The following is a 17810-nucleotide window of genomic DNA, read 5'->3' on the forward strand; positions in this document are numbered from 1 at the left end:
TAAAGATCATTCTTTCTAGCAAGGCAGAGTGGTGCACACTTGTAGTCCAAGCTACTCAGGAGGCTGAGGCGGGAGGATTGCTTGAGCCCAGAAGTTCAAGTTCAGCATGGGCAACTTAGTGAGATTCCCCATATCTCTCTCAGAAAAAGAGACCACTTATTCATTCATTCATTCATTCATTCATCCAGCAAATATTTCTTTCTGTCTTTCATGAATCAGGAGCCTGTCTACAGATAAACATTAAAAAATTAGGGAATCATTTAGCAAATTGGAAGAATGTAGGTGCTATAGGGAAAAAGCAGAGAATGGGAAAGAGGTGCTATCTTATATAGCAGTTGAAGATACTCAGTTTACAGCCTAGGCAACATAGCAAGACACCTTCTACCAAAAAAAAAAAAAAAAAAAAAAAAAAAATTAGCCGGGCATGGTGGCACGTGCCTGTAGTTCCAGCTACTTGCGACTTTGAGGTGGGAGGGTCGCTTAAGCCCAGGAGGTTGAGGCTGCAGTAGGATATGATTGTGCCACCACACTCCAGCCTGGGTGATAAAGTGAGACCTTGCCCTTCTCTGTTTCTCTCTCTCTCTCTCCATATACACACACACACACACACACAGCATAAGCTGGGTGGCTTAAACAATGGACATTAATTTTCTCACAGTTCTGGAGGCCAGAAGTCTGAGATCAGGCTGCCAGCATGGTCAGGTTCTAGTGAGGACCCTCTTCTTGGCTTGCAGATGGCTGCTCTCTTGCTGTGTCCTCACATGGCTAGGAGAGGCAGCAAGTTCTCTGGTGTCTCTTTTTTTTTTTTTTTTGAGAGAGTCTCGCTCTGTTGCCCAAGCTGGAGTGCAGTGGTGCGATCTTGGCTCACTGTAACCTCCACCTCCCTGGTTCAAGCGATTCTCCTGCCTCAGCCTCCTAAGTAGCTGGGATTACAGGTGTGCTCCACCATGCCTGGCTGATTTTTGTATTTTTAGTAGAGATGGGGTTTCACCATGTTGGTCAGGCTGGTCTTGAACTCCTGATGAGCCACCGCGCCTGGCCACTCTGGTGTCTCTTCTTAGGAGAGCACTAAGGCCATCATGGGAGCCCCACCTTCATGCCCTGTTCTATCTTATTTTTATTTTTTAAAAATTTAATTATTTTGATTTGAGACAGGATCTCCCTGTGTTACCCAGGCTGGTCTTGAACTACTGGGCTCAAGTGAGCCTCCTGTTTTGGCCTCCCAAAGTGCTGGGAATACAGGTGTGAGCCACTAGGCCAAGCCCCTTATGGCCTCTTCTAAACCTAGTTACCTCCCAAAGTCCCCATCTCCTTATACCATCCCATGGGGAGTTGGAAATTCAGTCCCTCAGAGGCAGAATGGGAAACAGCAAGTGGTAATTTTATAAAAGGACACTTCTGCAAAGTCCTGAAGGGGGCGAGGGAGTGAGGAAGTTATGGGGTGAGGACACAGAAAGTGCAAATGCCCCGGGACAGGAATGTGCTGATGGTTTGAGGGTGAGGATGGAAGGCAGTATGGCAAGAACAGAGTGAGGGATAGAGGTTGCCGGAAGGACCTTGGCTAGATGAGGTCAAGTTTAGCTACTGAAAACCATCCACTCGCTGGGCACGGTGGCTCATACCTGTAATCCCAGCACTTTGGGAGGCTGAGGTGAGTGGATCACCTGAGGTCAGAAGTTTAAGACCAGCCTGGTGAACATGGTGAAACCCTGTCTCTAATAAATATACAAAAATTAGCCGGGTATGGTGGTGGGCCCCTGTAATCCCGGCTACTCAGGAGGCTGAGGCAGGAGAATTGCTTGAACCCGGGAGGCAGAGATTGCAGTGAGCCGAGATCGCGCCATTGCGCTCCAGCTTGGGCAACAAGAGTGAAACTTCATTCCAAAAAAAAAAAAAAAAAAAAGTTAAAGCAAACCATCCACTCAAATTTGTTGGGTGCCAGTTTTGTCCCAGGCACTGTGCTGGGTGTTAGGGACAGTTCAGGGCTCCAAGAACTCAGCCTTGCATTTGGGGGCAGTTGGGAGCTTCCAGATGGGCTTTCTGGGGAGTCCATGGGTCATATTGATACAGAGTGGCTGGGCCCCCAGCTAATCCCCACTCTCAAGCCTGGAACCTCAGCCCTAAGTGAAAACAGCTGACCCTATTTTTCACTCAAATGATTGCCTTTTTGGCTTGCCAAACCCCTATCCTGTGCCCATAAAAAGACTTCAGCTGGTAGAGCAACAGGAGCGGCTGATGCAAGTGGTTGGGGATGTGGGCTGCTGAGCCTCATGGATACATGTGGCTAAGCGCCGGAGACTGTGGATAGATGCGGCTAACTTCAGGTGATGCAGCTGCGGGGAAGGATCACCTTCTTCCCACACCATCACCTTTCCAATTCCCCATCCCTCTCAGAGCCACTTTTATTGTCCAATAAAGTCTTCCACATACACTACCCTTCAAACAGTTCGTGTGACCTGATTCTTCCTGGACGTGGAACAAGAACTCGGGTGTCAAAAACGGCAGGTGCAGGAGGCTGTCACACTGACCCTTTGCTGAGCTGTTAACACTTAAGCCATCCATGGACTGCAGGCTGAGTGAAACGAGGCACTCCAGTTCCTCCTGCCCATGAAGGGGGTAAGGGAACTATCCTGTCTCAAACCAGGGTGTACTTTGTGATGAGAAACTGGTGCTCTGAAGCAGAACAAATACACCCTTTCAACATCTCGTGGCTTATTTATTAGAAATGACTTTTAAGGTTTTTTTTTTCTTTTCCCCCTAGGAGTAATTGATGTCCTTTGAGCCTGGGTCTCTTCTCCCGTCCCCGCTGGCAGCAGAACTGGGTTCATTTTCCTCTTCCTGCAGCGCTCCAGGAAGAACTGCCAGCCTTTGGGATGGATACAGATAATATATTCTTTTGAAGCACAGGCATTTTTATTATTATTCAAATCTCTAAAATGTTAGTCTATTGAATTTGAAACTTGGATCAGATGGGGCCCCAGGACCAGTTCTTTTCTTTTCTCCTCCCCTCCCTCCCTTCCTGTTCCCCAAGTTGAGTTTTCCCTTCTATTAGCCTCAGCAGATGCCAATTCCTCTCTCTCTCTCTCTCTCTCTCTCTCTGTGTGTGTGTGTGTGTGTGTGTGTGTGTGTGTGTGTGTGTGTGTGAGAAAGAGAGAGAGAGAGACAGGGAGAGAGGGATAGAGGGAGAGAGAGAGAGAGTGTGGGGGTGGGGAGAGAGAGATTCTGTTTCTGATCTCTGTCTATTTCGGTCTCAACTTCAGCAATGTTGACATTTGGGGCTGGATACTTCTTTGCTGTGTGTGGGGAACTATCCTGTGCACTGTAGATGTTCAGCGGCTTCCCTGGGCTCCACTCACTAGATGCCAGGAGCACCCCTTCCACCTCCAAGTTGTGAGCCCCTCTCCTAAATGTCTCTAGACATTGCTGAGTGAGCCCTGGGAGGCACAGTCGCTCCCACCTGAGAAGGAGTCTGTTCTCTTCTGCATCTCCCGTTAGCTCTGTCCCTGGTGATCATAAGCCAGTAACTAGGAACTGAACTGTACTCGAGGCTGGGAACTCAAGGCCACACTGCATCACCCCACCTTTCTCTGATTAGGGGCAGCCTCCTCAGCCCCTCCAGGCCAATCTGGGGGATGGAACTCTGATCTGGCAAAGAGTGGGAATGAAGAGAGGGACCAGAAAGAGCTTTCTGCTAAGTGCTCCCGTTGTGGGCCCTGGAGCATGCACAGTCACCCGGGCCTGATTAAAACTGGAGCTTCAAGACCAGGCATGGTGGTTCACATCTGTAATCCCAGCACCCTTGGAGGCAGAGGAAGGCAGATTGCTTGAGCCCAGAGTTTGAGACCAGCCTGGGCAACGAGAAGAAACCCCATCTCTATGAAAAATTTAAAAACTAGCCAGGCATGATGGCGCCTGCCTGTGGTCCGAGCACCTGGGAGGCTGAGGTGGGGGCATCGAGGCTGCAGTGAGCTGTGACTGCACCACTGCACTCCAGCCTGAGCGACAGAGCGAGCCTCTGTCTCAGAAAACAAACAAAAACCATCTGGAGCTTCCTGGGCTCACCTCCAGCCTCTGGTGATCCATTTGAGGCCATTGTTTTGGGCTTTGAAAACATTCAAGTGATAGTGTCGTGTGTCCTATGTCCAGGATTCCAAAATGTGCCTCAGTAGGTGACAGTCCACTCTGCACGGGCTGCCTGCCTGTCACTCTCAGGACCCTGCCTTTGCGAATGTCCATTTCATAAGGGCCGAGGGTCTCCTGAGTTTTTATGGCTTGGGCTCTGGCCTGTACCCTACTCAGTTATTTGGGACCAATCACATATAAATTCCAAGCTGTTAGGCTGTAGAAGGAGAACATCATTAGCCGGGCGCGGTGCCTCACGCCTGTAATCCCAGCACTTTGGGAGGCTGAGGCAGGCAGATCACAAGGTCAGAAGATCGAGACCATCCTGGCTAACACGGTGAAACCCCGTCTCTACTAAAAATACAAAAAATTAGCCGAGCGTGGTGGCAGGCACCTGTAGTCCCAGCTACTCGGGAGGCTGAGGCAGGAGAATGGCGTGAACCCAGGAGGCGGAGCTTTCAGTGAGCCGAGATCACGCCACTGCACTCCAGCCTGGGCGACAGAGCGAGACTGTCTCAGAAAACAAACAAACAAACAAACAAACAAAAAAAACAAAAAAAAACAAAGGAGAACATCATTGTCCTTAATCTTGAATTCTCGGGCTAGGGCCCTGTGAATTAGATGAACAAAAGACTGGTGAGTAAGAGAAAAGCAAATTCATGGACACGGGCATCAAATTTCCACTCGAGAGCACTCAGCCATGGGGGTGGTTAGCACTTGGGCTTCTAGAGTGGTGTTTCCCAACCTTTTTGGCACCAGGAACTGGTTTTGTGGAAGACAATTTTTCCACGGACGGGGCGGAGTAGGGGATGGTTATGGGATGATTCAAGCACGTAACATTTATTGTGCATGTTATTTCAAGTATTATTACATTGTCATATATAATGCAATAATTCTACAACTCACCATGATGTAGACTCACTGGGAGCCCTGAGCTTGTTTTTCTGCAACTAGATGGTCCCATCTGGGGATGATGGGAGACAATTGACGGATCATCAGGCATTCGGTTCTCATAAGGAGTGGCCAGGCGAGGTGGCTCACGCCTGTAATCTCAGCACTTTGGGAAGCCAAGGCGGGCGGATCATTTGAGGTCAGGAGTTCGAGACCAGCCTGGCTAACATGGTGACCACCCCGTCTCTACTAAAAATACAAAAAGTAGCCGGTTGTGGTGGCGCACGCCTGTAATCCCAGCTACTTGGACGGCTGAGGCAGGAGAATGACTTGAACCCGGGAGGTGGAGGTTGCAGAGCTGAGGTGGCACCACTGCACTCCAGCCTGGGCAACAGAGCAAGACTCTGTGTCAAAGAAAAAAAAAAAAAAAGATTCTTGACCACGCGTGGTGGCTCACGCCTCCTGTAATCCCAGTACTTTGGGAGGCTGAGGTGGGCGGATCATGAGGTCAGGAGATCAAGACCATTCTGGGCGACAGATCAAGACTCCATCTAAAAAAAAGAAAAAAAGATTCTCATAAACACTGCACCACCTAGATCCCTCGCATGTGTAGTTGACAATAGGGTTCGAGCTATGACGATCTAATGGGGCCACTGATCTGACAGGAGGCGGAGCTCAGGCAATAATGCAAATGATGGGGAGCAGCTGTAAATACAGATGCAGCTTCACTTGTCTGTCTTCTGCCACCTCCTGCTGTGTGGCCTGGTTCCTAAAGGGCCATGAACTGGTATGGGGACCCCTGTTCTGAGCCTTTTCACGAAAGAACAATACTTTGTAGAGAAGTGACAAGAGAAAGGAAAGTGACTTTGGAGTTTCTGGGGCGGCGAATTGTGGAAACGCAGCTATATTGGGGAAAGTAATGGTGGGAGGGGCTTGTTACTCAGGTTTGCTGTGTAGATTTCTCCAGGCTGATGAGGGGCTAGACTTGTTCCAGGGATTAGCTCCTGTTCTTCCTGGTAGAGAGGGGGAAGGGACACCTTGACAAATGTATGTCCTGCTTTTAGGTAAATAGAGGGACAGCAGGGAGCTTTTCTGGTATCTGCTTCTTCTCAATTGCCTAAAATAATAAGGCAATTGCCTTAAATAATAATGAGCTTAAAATAATCCTTATGCCTACGTGGCATATTTTGGGGTGGTGTATGCTGCTACCCTTCAAGGCGAGCAGTGCTGCCCTAGAAACCCTCGTTGCTCTGTCCCACGTGTGGGCAGACTCGCTATCCCGGACACCGCACACAACACTCCCTCCCTGCAGACGCCTCTCCGCAGCGTGCTCACCTCCCTCTCCCTGAATTGCCACGTGTGGCCCTGCCTGCCTTCCCCAAGTGAGCTGTGAAGTGGCTGCTCTGATGTCCCTCAGCCCTGAAGGTCTCAGATGTCAAGCCCTTCTTTCGGGGTGGCGGTGGGGCGGGGGGGCCCACAGTGCGTGTTGAAGGCGGCAGAATGGCAGAATGGAAATGGATCTTAGTCCATTTTAGGTTGCTTATAACAGAATCCCTGAAACTCAGTTATTTATAAGAAATGCATTTTATTTCTTGCAGTTCTGGAGGCTGGGAAGTCCAAGATCAGGGAGCCACATATGGTGAGGGCTTCTTGCTGGTGAGGTCTCTCTGCAGAGGCCTGAGGTGGCCCAGTGCATCACACGGGGAGGGGCATGAGTCTGCTAGCTCAGGTCTCTCTTCCTCTTCCTACAAAGCCACCAGGCCTGGCCAGGCACAGTGGCTCATGCCTGTAATCCCAGCACTTCGGGAGGCCAAGGCAGGAAGATCTCTTGAAGCTAGGAGTTGAAGGTCAGCCTGGCCAACATGGTGAAACCCTGTCTCTACTAAAACTACAAAAATTAGCCAGGTGTGGTGGTGAGCACCTGTAATCCCAGCTACTCAAGAGGCTGAGGCAGGAAAATTGCATGAACCAGGGAGGCAGAGGTTGCAGTAAGCTGAGATGGTGCCTCTGCACTCCAGCCTGGGTGACAGAGTGAGACTCTGCCTCGGAAAGAAAGAAAGAAAAAAGCCACTAGGCCCACTCCTGTGATAACCCATGCATCCATGAATGGATTAATCCAGAGCCCTCATGATCCAGTGACGTCTTAAAGGCCCCACCTCTCAATACTGCCACATTGAGGGTTAAATTTCAACATGAATTTTGGAGGGGACAAATATTCAAATCACAACAGGATCTCACATCAGTGTGGACAGACAGACCTGATTTGAATCCAGATCCTACCACTTACCAGCAGTGTGACCTTGAACAAGTTACTTCCCCTCTTAGAGCCTCCATTTTCTACAAAATAGGGATACACCACCCGGTGGTCTTTATAGCTTATATGACAGCCAGCCAGGATCTTTTTTTTTTTTTTTTTGAGATGGAGTCTTGCTTTGTCACCAAGGCTGGAGTGCATCGGCGTGATCTCAGCTCACTGCAACCTCTGCCTCCTTGGTTCAAGCAGTGATTCTCCTGCCTCAGCCTCCCAAGCAGCTGCACACCACCACTTCCAGCTAATTTTTGTATTTTTACTGGAGATGGGGTTTCACCATGTTGGCCAGGATGGTCTTGATCTCTTGATCTCGTGATCCACCCACCTCGGCCTCCCAAAGTGCTGGGATTACAGCCAGGCATGAGCCACCACACCCAGCTGGGATCTTTTTTTTCTTTTTTTAGACGGAGTCTTGCTCTGTCACCCAGGCTGGAGTGCAGTGGCACGATCTCAGCTCACTGCAACCTCCACCTCCCGGGTTCAAGAGATTCCCCTGCCACAGCCTCCTGAGTAGCTGGGATTACAGGTGCCACCACTTTGCCCAACTAATTTTTGTATTTTTAGTACAGATGGGGTTTCAACAGGTTGGCCAGGATGGTCTCGATCTCTTGACCTCGTGATCCGCCCCCCTCTGCCTCCCAAAGTGCCTTACAGGCGTGAGCCACCACACCCGGCCCAGGATCATTTTTTAACACTTCCTCTTCTTTTTAAAAAATATATAATTTCCATAATGTACAATTCACTTGACTCATTTAAAGTATACAATTTTTTGGCATATTTCATTATTAATTAAAACATTTTTGGCAAAATACATATAACATTAAATTCACCATTTTGGCCATTTTCAAGGGTACAAATCAGTGGCATTAATTACATTAACCTCTCCTCCTCTGTATGACAAAATTATCTTCTGTAGTAGCCATATAATAGTAAAAATAACTATTTTATTGTTCTTTAGCTTTAAAACACATGATTAACAACGGAAAGAGAAGATATTTCAATTTTTTTTTTCTTGAGACAGGTTTTTACTCTGTCGCCCAGGCTGGAGTTCAGGGTCGCAATCTCAGCTCACTGCAGCCTTGACCTCCCGGGCTCAAGCCATCCTCCCACTTCAGCCTCCTGAGTAACTGGGACTACAGACATACACCACCACACCCAGTTGGAGATGTTATTGGATAATCTGTAATGAGATAGCCGAAAACAATTAGAATTTATTTTTATTTTTATTTTTTAGATGGAGTTTTGCCTTGTCACCCAGGCTGGAGTGCAGTGCTGTGATCTCAGATCACTGCAACTTTTGCCTCCTGGGTTCAAGCGACTCTCCTGCCTCAGCCTCCTGAGTAGCTGGGATTACAGTTGCCCACCACCATGCCCAGCTAATTTTTGTATTTTTAGTAGAGACGGGGGTTTCACCATGTTGGCCAGGCTGGTCTCGAACTCGTGACCTCAAGTGATCCACCCACCTCAGCTTCCCAAAGTGCTGGGATTACAGGCATGAGCCACCGTGCCTGGGCAAAAATTAGAAAAAAAAATAAAAAAATGTTATTTGAGTTCAATAAAATACTTCATGTGTGAACTAAAATCTGCACTCACCAGACACAAATGGCACACCTCCCAGGTCCCGCTGCCACGCTGTTCTAAACTGTACACATGTATACAAATTCCAGGTTTTTACTTGCAGACAGGATATCAGAATGAAAGCCACTGAAGTTCCAGTTCTTTGCCATTGGGCTCTCCTTGTTTACATTGCATCTACTGTTGGAGCTCAGGGATACAACAAGCTGCAGGTAGTTGGAGCCCTGAGGAGACACAGCAGCAATAATCCGCACCTGCTGGGAACCTACTCACAAAACAAAGGTGCGTAGCTGTGTGCCTGGCGCTTCTCATAATTAACTTCCGTGTAGGAGAAAATGTTTTTTTTTTGTTTGCTTGTTTCAGTTTTTTTTTGTTTGTTTGTTTTTTGAGACAGGATCTCCCTCTGTGGCCCAGACTGGAGTGCAATGGCGCCATCTCAGTCCACTGCAACCTCTGCCTCCTGGGTTCAAGCGATTCTCCTGCCTTGGCTTCCCAAGTAGCTAGGATTACAGGAACGTGCCTCCACGCCTGGCTAATTTGTTTTATTTTTTTGTAGAGATGAGCTCTCACCATGTTGGCCAGGCTGGTCTCAACATCCTGGGTTTCAGCAATCCTCCAGCCTCCATCTCCCAATACGCTGGGATTACAGAGGTGAGCCACTGACCCAGGCCACAGTGTTTACTAAAGGAGAAGAAACAGCCACGTGCTGATCTGAAGGGCATGTATATATTATTAGAGCCCAACAGGAAGCGCAGCAGCTGTTTAGAGCTTAGAACAAGGAAAGATTGTTTGGGGGTGGAGTATTGCATGGCTCACGTTGACAATAAAAAACAGACCAGCTTGTGCTTGGTTTTATTCTTGTTTTTAAGTTCTTTTTTCTTTTTAGAGACTGCTGTGCCACCTAGGCTGGAGTGCAGTGGCGTGATCATAGCTCACGGCAGCCTCCAACTCCTGGGCTCAAGTGATCCTCCCACCTCAGCCTCCCAAGTAGCTGGGACCACAGGCACACGCCACCATGCCTAGCTATTTTTTTTTTTTTTTTGGTACAGATGGGGTCTCGCCATGTTGCCCAGGCTGATCTCAAACTCCTGGGCTCAATCAGTCCTCCTGCCTCAACCTCCCAGAGTGCTGTGATTACAGGCATGAGCTGTAAATGGTAAAGACCATTTCCGGTCTTTACCCTCTTTATAGACAATGTGGCCCCTTACTGTCTGCACCAGGCGGTCTACTCCCGCCACCCCGCTAGGCTTGGGGAGGACTAGCATTGATGTGCCCCATGCAGAATGGACAGTTGCTACGGAATTCATGCCTATATTATGATTAACATGGGCCCATGCTGCCTATTTAGGAATTTCTGCATTTCTAATCTTTTGTGTCGTCCTCATTCAAGGATAAATTAGCGTGTCCCCTCTAAAAAGACCCTTCTCCAAGAGGACAAGAATATGGAATTTTCGACAGTTGAGTCTGCTGCTATTTTTCGATGTAATTTGCTGGGGAAGAAAGAGTAGCCCACACGGCTCTGAGTCTTCTGCTCGGGGGATATCAGTAGAAGCGCCATTCAGATCCCCTTTTTATTAAAATCCTCAAAGTAAATTCCACCGACGAAGTGTCCACACATTACAGAGAGTATCGGAACAGCCAGGCATTTAAAGATGGGCTGGGGGTGGCGCTGGAAGTAGAAGTTTGGAGTTTTAGCTCTGCCCCGGATAATACTGGATGAAATCCCAGCAGAGTCCTTCCCGCCTGGCCCCACCTCCGTCTGCTCACCCCTCCCAGGGAGCTACAGCCCGCTTGCTGTGAGCTAGAATCAGATCTGTGCTGGGTTTCCTTCTATCCTCAGCACACCCTGGGGGCTGGACGCTTGCACCCCATTTCGGGGTGAGGAGCTCACAAGGGTTAAGTGAGCAAGTATCTGCGTCTCCAGTGCAAATCTTCCCAGTCCTAAGTCCTTCTAGGGCACCCCATGCTTGAATTGTGCGTGTGCACGTGTGTGTGCACATGTGTGTGTATTTGTATGTGTATTTGTGTGTATGTGTTTATGTGTGTGTGTGTATGTGTGTGTTTCTGTGTTATGTGTATTTGTGTGTGTTTATGTATGTGTATTTGTATCTGTGTGTGTACGTGTGTATATGTGGGTGCGTGTATGTATATGTGTGTGTATGTGTGTTTGTGTATGTGTATTTGTATGTGTATCTGTGTGTATTTGTATGTATATGTGTGTATGTATGTGTATTTGTGTGTGTATATGTGTGTATGTGTATTTGTGTGTGTATATGTGTGTATGTGTATTTGTGTACCTGTATTTGGGTGTGTGTATATGTGTGTATGTATATGTATGTGTGTATGTGTATTTGTGTGTGTATATGTATGTGTGTATGTGTGTGTGTATGTGTATGTATGTGTGTATATTTGTGTGTGTATGTGTGTGTATGTGTATTTGGGTGTGTGTGTGTATGTGTATTTGTGTGTGTGTGTACGTGTGTGTGTACGTGTGTGTGTATTTGTGTGTATGTATTTGGGTGTGTATGTGTGTGTACGTGTGTATATGTGGGTGTGTATGTGTATTTGTGTATGTATAAGTGTGTGTATTTGTGTGTATGTGTATTTGTGTGTATATGTATGTGTGTATGTGTATTTGTGTGTGTATATGTGTGTATGTGTATTTGTGTACCTGTATTTGGGTGTGTGTATATGTGTGTATGTATATGTATGTGTGTATGTGTATTTGTGTGTGTATATGTATGTGTGTATGTGTGTGTGTATGTGTATGTATGTGTGTATATTTGTGTGTGTATGTGTGTGTATGTGTATTTGGGTGTGTGTGTGTATGTGTATTTGTGTGTGTGTGTACGTGTGTGTGTACGTGTGTGTGTATTTGTGTGTATGTATTTGGGTGTGTATGTGTGTGTACGTGTGTATATGTGGGTGTGTATGTGTATTTGTGTATGTATAAGTGTGTGTATTTGTGTGTATGTGTATTTGTGTGTATATGTATGTGTGTATGTGTATTTGTGTGTGTATATGTAGGTGTGTATGTGTGTGTATTTGTGTGTGTGTGTGAGAGTGAGTGTTCCTAGTACCTCTCACACGACCCCCCCGATGTCCAGTTTCCCAGGTTTGTTTTCTACCCTTTGGTTGTCGGTTGTTGGCTTTGTTTGGTCTCTTTGGGGTCCTCCTCTCACTGCACCCCACTCCTGGGCCCTGTTTGAGCTTCCTGAGTCTGCCATAAGAAATGACCACAGCCTGGGTGCCTGCATCAGTAGGACCACGGGGTTGGTTCCTTCTGGTGGCCCTGACTCTGTCCTAGACTCTAGGGCCCCCAGCAACCCTGGGCGCTGCTCGACTTGTGGCTGCATCACTCCAATCCCTGCCTCCATTGTCACGTGGCGTTCTTGTGTGTCCCTGTCCACATTTCTCTCTTCTTAGAGGTCACTGGAGTGAACGGCTCACCCTAATCCTGTATGACCTTTTTAAACGTTAACTAAAGACATCTGCAAAGACTCTTTCCGAATAAGGGCCTATTCTGAGGTTCTAGGTGGACGTGAATTTTGGTGCATGCGCCCACCCATCCCGATTCTCATCCCAAAACCTCTTGGTAACCCTCTGCAGGCAAAGGGCCCGATGAGACACCCTCTAGAGCACCAGGACAGTGTAGCCAGAGGGCCGTCTAAATCGAATGGTGCACAGAACCAGAGGGCGGGGGGAAGTGGCCATCCACCGGGAGAGGGGATGAAAAGGGAGCGGCCGGATGGGTGCGGGTGAAGGGCCCAGGGCTAGAATGCAAACCCAGTGAGGGAGCTGGAGATAATTTTTCCTGTGTCTTCTGCTAGTGATGCAGGAGGAGGGGGTGCGATGAGCTCAGAGACAGCTGGGCAGGATGCGATGCCGGGAACATTCTCCAAGAGTGGGTAGCTCTCTGCTCAGATCTGCATTTGGGGTCGTGGGAGAAGTGCCGCGCTAGATACTGCGGTGGTTTTCAACCGCACACCCAGACGCCTTACATCAGAATCGCCGAGGGTGGGGCTCAGGCCCTGGGACTTCAAAATCTCTGCAGGTGGTTGTGTTGTGCAGTGAAGGCTGAGGACCGCTGAGCCCGATTTTCCTCAGGACAGGCGCATTCCCCTGGAGAGGGTGACCGGGGTAGTCTCTGCAGACAAGCAACCTTGAATAGCCCTTTCTCAAGACAAATATTCACCTCCACACAGCTCAGGGCAGGGGCTGGGGGTTGCAGGGGCAATAACTCATAGAGTACATAGGGGGCATGGGTGGAGGGGGGTCGCTGCTGAAATACTGTCCTCGGGACCTGTCCCTGACAGCCCTGTTTCTCTCCAATTATCCCAGTGACTGCAGCCATAAATCCTGTTCGCAGGGTCTGGGTGCCTGACAGACTGGAGGGATCTGTCACAGCTACGCTGTCCTGCCCCAGCCGTTAGCAGCCTCCTCTCTCAGTGGGCTCCACACCTGTTTCTCCCTCTGGTATATCCCCCCTTACTTCAGATGAACCCCGTGGGAGAGGTGACATTGCTTGCCCTAACACACTATATTATGAAATGCATTGCATACTCTCCGCAAATTCTCATGTCGAAGTCCTGACCCGCTGTACCTCAGCATGGGACTGTATTTGAGCCAGGGTTTTTAGAGAGATGATTCCATTAACCACCCTAATTGGGTGGGCCCTAATCCAATAGGATTAGTGTCCTTAGAAGAAGAGGTGATTGGCCAGGCGCGGTGGTTCATGCCTGTAATCCTAGCACTTTGGGAGGCCAAGGCGAGTGGATTATCCGAGGTCAGGAGTTCGAAACCCGGCCTGACCAACATGGTGAAACTGGTCTCTACTAAAAATACAAAAATTAGCCGGGTGTGGTGGCAGGTGCCTGTAATCCCAGCTACTTGGGAGTCTGAGGCAGGAGAAATGCTTGAACCCGGGAGGTGGAGGTTGCAGTGAGCCCAGATCGCACCACTGTACTCCAGCCTGGGCAACAGAGGGAGACTCCATCTCAAAAAAAAAAAAAAAAAAAAAGGAATCACAAGAGGAAGAAGACGAAGAGGTGAAGACACAGGGAAAAGGCGGCCGTCTACAAGCCAAGGTGAGAGGCCTCAGAAGAAACCAGTTCTGCTGACACCTTGATCCTGGTCTCCTAGCCTTCAGGATTGCCAGAAAATAAATGTCTCTTGTTTAAACCACCCGGACTGTGTTCTTTTGTTATGACAATGTAAGCAAAGCAATAAACAGGCCGGGTGCGGTGGCTCATGCCTGTAATCCCAGTGCTTTAAAGTCAAATTGGGAGGATGGCTTGAGCCCAGGAGTTTGAGGCAGCAGTGAGCTATGATCATGCCACTGCACTCCAGCCTGGGTGACAACAGCGAGACCCTGTCTCTAACAAAAGAAAAGAAAACAACAACAAAAACATGCAAAATAACAAACCAATAGACAGTCCCACTCTGCCCCTGGGATTCTTGACTTAGCACCCATCCAAGGGATCATTCGCAAACTTTATTTCTTAAGCCACGGAGCCCTCTTTTTTTTTTTTTTTAGACTTGTTCTGCCGCCCAGGCTGGAGTGGAATGATGCGATCTCAGCTTACTGCAACCTCCACTTTCCAGGTGCAAGACAATCTCCTGCCTCACCCTCCCGAGTAATTGGGATTACAGGCACCTGCCATCATGCCTGGCTAATTTTTGTATTTTTGTAGAGATGGGGTTTCACCATGTTGGCCAGGCTGCTCTTGAACTCCTGACCTCAGGTGATCTGCCTGCCTCAGCCTCCCAAAGTGCTGGGATTACAGGCGTGAGCCACCGCGCCCGGCCCCATGCAGCCTTCTTTTCCAATGAAACCTTATCTGACAGGTCAATGAATGGAACAGATAAAAGCAGGCTTGTTCTGATGGATTGAAGTGGTGGGAGGGGCTGTGTGGCTTCACAAGTTGACATCCTTATTCTATTCTCCCCTCACCTCCTTCAGCCCCTGTGCTTTCCACAGGGGACAGTTTAAAACCCACTGTAGCAGAGTTTTATACCAATTTTGCAGAAGAACTGTCAGTCTGGGGCTGGCAGGAGTAATCCCCGCAGGAAAATGTGAAGCCTGTCAGCTCACTTCATTGAGCACACCCTTCCTTCCCTGGTGGTATCATGATTATGTTTCAGGCTTTTATTGTTACAGAGATAATCAGTCTGAGGGATTGATTCCCAATCAATGTTAGGAGAAACAGTCTAGGATACAATACGGGATTTGCAGTCAGATACCGGAGCTCAAGTCTGTCCTCCCTCATTCACTAGCTGAGCGCCTTGGGCAAGTCACCTGACCTCCATTAGCCACAGGTGAATCATCTGTAAAATGGAAACATACTAAGATTTTGAGCAGGGAGGCAGCTTTGGGTAATCGAATAAACATGAGTTTTGGAGTCAGACAGACTTGAGTTTGACCTCAACCCTGCTGCCTCTTGGCTGTGTGGCCTTGACCTTCCATCTTCTCACCTGTCACTTGTGGGTAATAAGGGCATCTGGAAGGTTGCCTTGGGGATTAGCAAGGTCATGTGTGCAAAGCACCTTGCATAGAAATTGTCTTATAGTTGCTCAACTAAAGCCAGTTCTTTATTATTTTTTCTTTCTTTCTTTTTTTCTTTCTTTGAGATGGAGTTTTGCTCTTTCACCCAGGCTGGAGTGAAGTGGCGCAAGCTCGGCTTGCTGCAACCTCTGCCCCCTGGGTTCAAGTGATTCTCCTGCCTCAGCCTCCCAAGTAGCTGGGATTATAGGTGCCTGCCACCACACCTGGCTAATTTTTTTGTATTTTTAGTAGAGACGGGGTTTTGTCATGTTGGCCAGGCTGGCTTCGGACTCCTGACCTCAGGTGATCCACCCCCCTCGGCCTCCCAAAGTGCTAGGATTACAAGCTTGAGCCACCACGCCTGGTCTCTCTCTTTCTCTTCTTTCCCTTCCCTTCCCTTCCCTTCCCTTCCCTTCCCTTCCCTTCCCTTCCCTTCCCTTCCCTCCCCTCCCCTCCCCTCTGCTCCCCTCCCCTCCCCTCCCCTTCTGTCTTGCTCTCTCACCCAGGCTGGAGTACAGTGGTGCTATCACAGCTCACTGCAGCCTTGACCTCTCAGGCTCGGGTGGTCCTCCTACCTCAGCTTCTGGAGTAGCTGGGACCACAGGTGTGTGCCACCATGCCTGGCTACTTTTTGTATTGTTGCTAGACACAGGATTTCAGATTTCACCATGTTGCCCCAGCTGGTCTCGAACTCCTGAGCTCAAATGATCTTCCAACCTCAGCCTCCCAAAGTACGGGGGTTACAGGCATGGTGCCCAGACTCTTTTTCTTTTTTGTAAGAGTCAGGGTCTCGCTCTGTCACCCAGGCTGGAATGGTGCAATCATAGCTTACTGCAGCCTCGAACTCCTGGGTTCAATCAATCCTTCTGCCTCAGCCTCTCAAGTAGCTGAGACTACAGGTGCATGTCACCATGCCTGGCTGATTAAAAAAAAAAATCTTTTTTTGTAGAGACAGGTTCTCACTTTGTTGTCCAGGCTGATCTCAAACTGCTGGGCTCAAGCAATTCTCCTGCCTCAGCCTCCCGAGTAGCTGGGACCACAGGCATGCACCACCACACACAGCCCAGTTGTCTATTTTTTTATTTTTTATTTGAGATGGAGTTTCGCTCTTGTTGCCCAGGCTGGAATGCAATGGTGCGATCTCGTCTTACAGCAACCTCCGTCTCCCCGGTTCAAGCGATTCTCCTGCCTCAGCCTATCGAGTAGCTGGGATTACAGGCCTGCTCCACCACGCCTGGCTAATTTTGTATTTTTAGTAGAGATGGGGTTTCTCTATGTTGGTCCGGCTGGTCTTGAACTCCCGACCTCAGGTGATCCACCCGCCTCAGCCTCCCAAAGTGCTGGGATTACAGGCGTGAGCCACCGTGCCCGGCCTCCAGTTGTCTCTGGAGTCTCCTTTTTCTTCTGGTAGAGCAGGGATCTCCTCTGTAAAGGGAGAGTGAATATTTTTCATTTTGTGTGCCATGCAGTCTCCGTCCAAATGACTCAACTCTGCTGTTGTATCTAGAAAGCAGCTGTAGATGATATGTCAATGATGAATGTGGCTGTATTCCAAGAAAACTTCATGTATGGGTCAGGTATGGCGGCTCACACCTGTAATCCCAACACTTTGGGAGGCCGACGTGGGAGGATCCTTTGAGGCCAGGAGTTTGAGACAGCCTGGGCAACAGAATGAGATCCTGTCTCTACAAAAAAGTAAAAACAAAAACACACTTTATATATGGACATCGAGAGTTGAATTTTGTATACTTTTCACATGTTACAGAATATTATTCTTTTTTTGGGGGGGAGACAAGGTCTCACTCTGTGGCCCAGGCTGGAGTACCAGTGGCACCATCATAGCAGCCTCCACCTCCCATGCTCAAGCAAACCTCCCTCCTTGGCCTCCCTAGTAGTTGTGTCTACAGTTGAGTGCCATCACACCTGGCTAATTTTTTCATTTTTTGTGGAGGTGGGGTCTTGCTATGTTGCCCAGGCTGGTCTTGAACTCCTGGACTCATACACAGCCAGACTCCTTGCAGCACCCAGGGAACATGTGGTGGACGACCGGGATACTGAAGGTCTCTCTCTCAGAAATACAATTGTGGGAATTAGTGGAGAATATGAATGTGAATGGGCAGGCATAGTGCAGATACCGAAGGTAGTTTCAGAAAGGCTGGCTCATCTTCCAGGGGAACTTGCATTTTACAAGAGGAGGCGGGGAGACTAGGAGTCAGAGAGACCAGAGACTTTGAAGTTCCTGCATTCCCAGCTGCGTTCACTTCTCAGCCATTCCCAACTCAGCCAGCAGGGGGCAGCAGGGGATCGCCGTCCTCGGGGAGTCTCAGGACCCAGGTAGCCTCGCCAGCTGCCGCCCAGACAGGAGAC

The sequence above is a fragment of the Pongo abelii genome, chromosome 18 (assembly GCF_028885655.2).
Source record: "Pongo abelii isolate AG06213 chromosome 18, NHGRI_mPonAbe1-v2.0_pri, whole genome shotgun sequence".
Lineage (NCBI taxonomy): Eukaryota > Metazoa > Chordata > Mammalia > Primates > Hominidae > Pongo > Pongo abelii.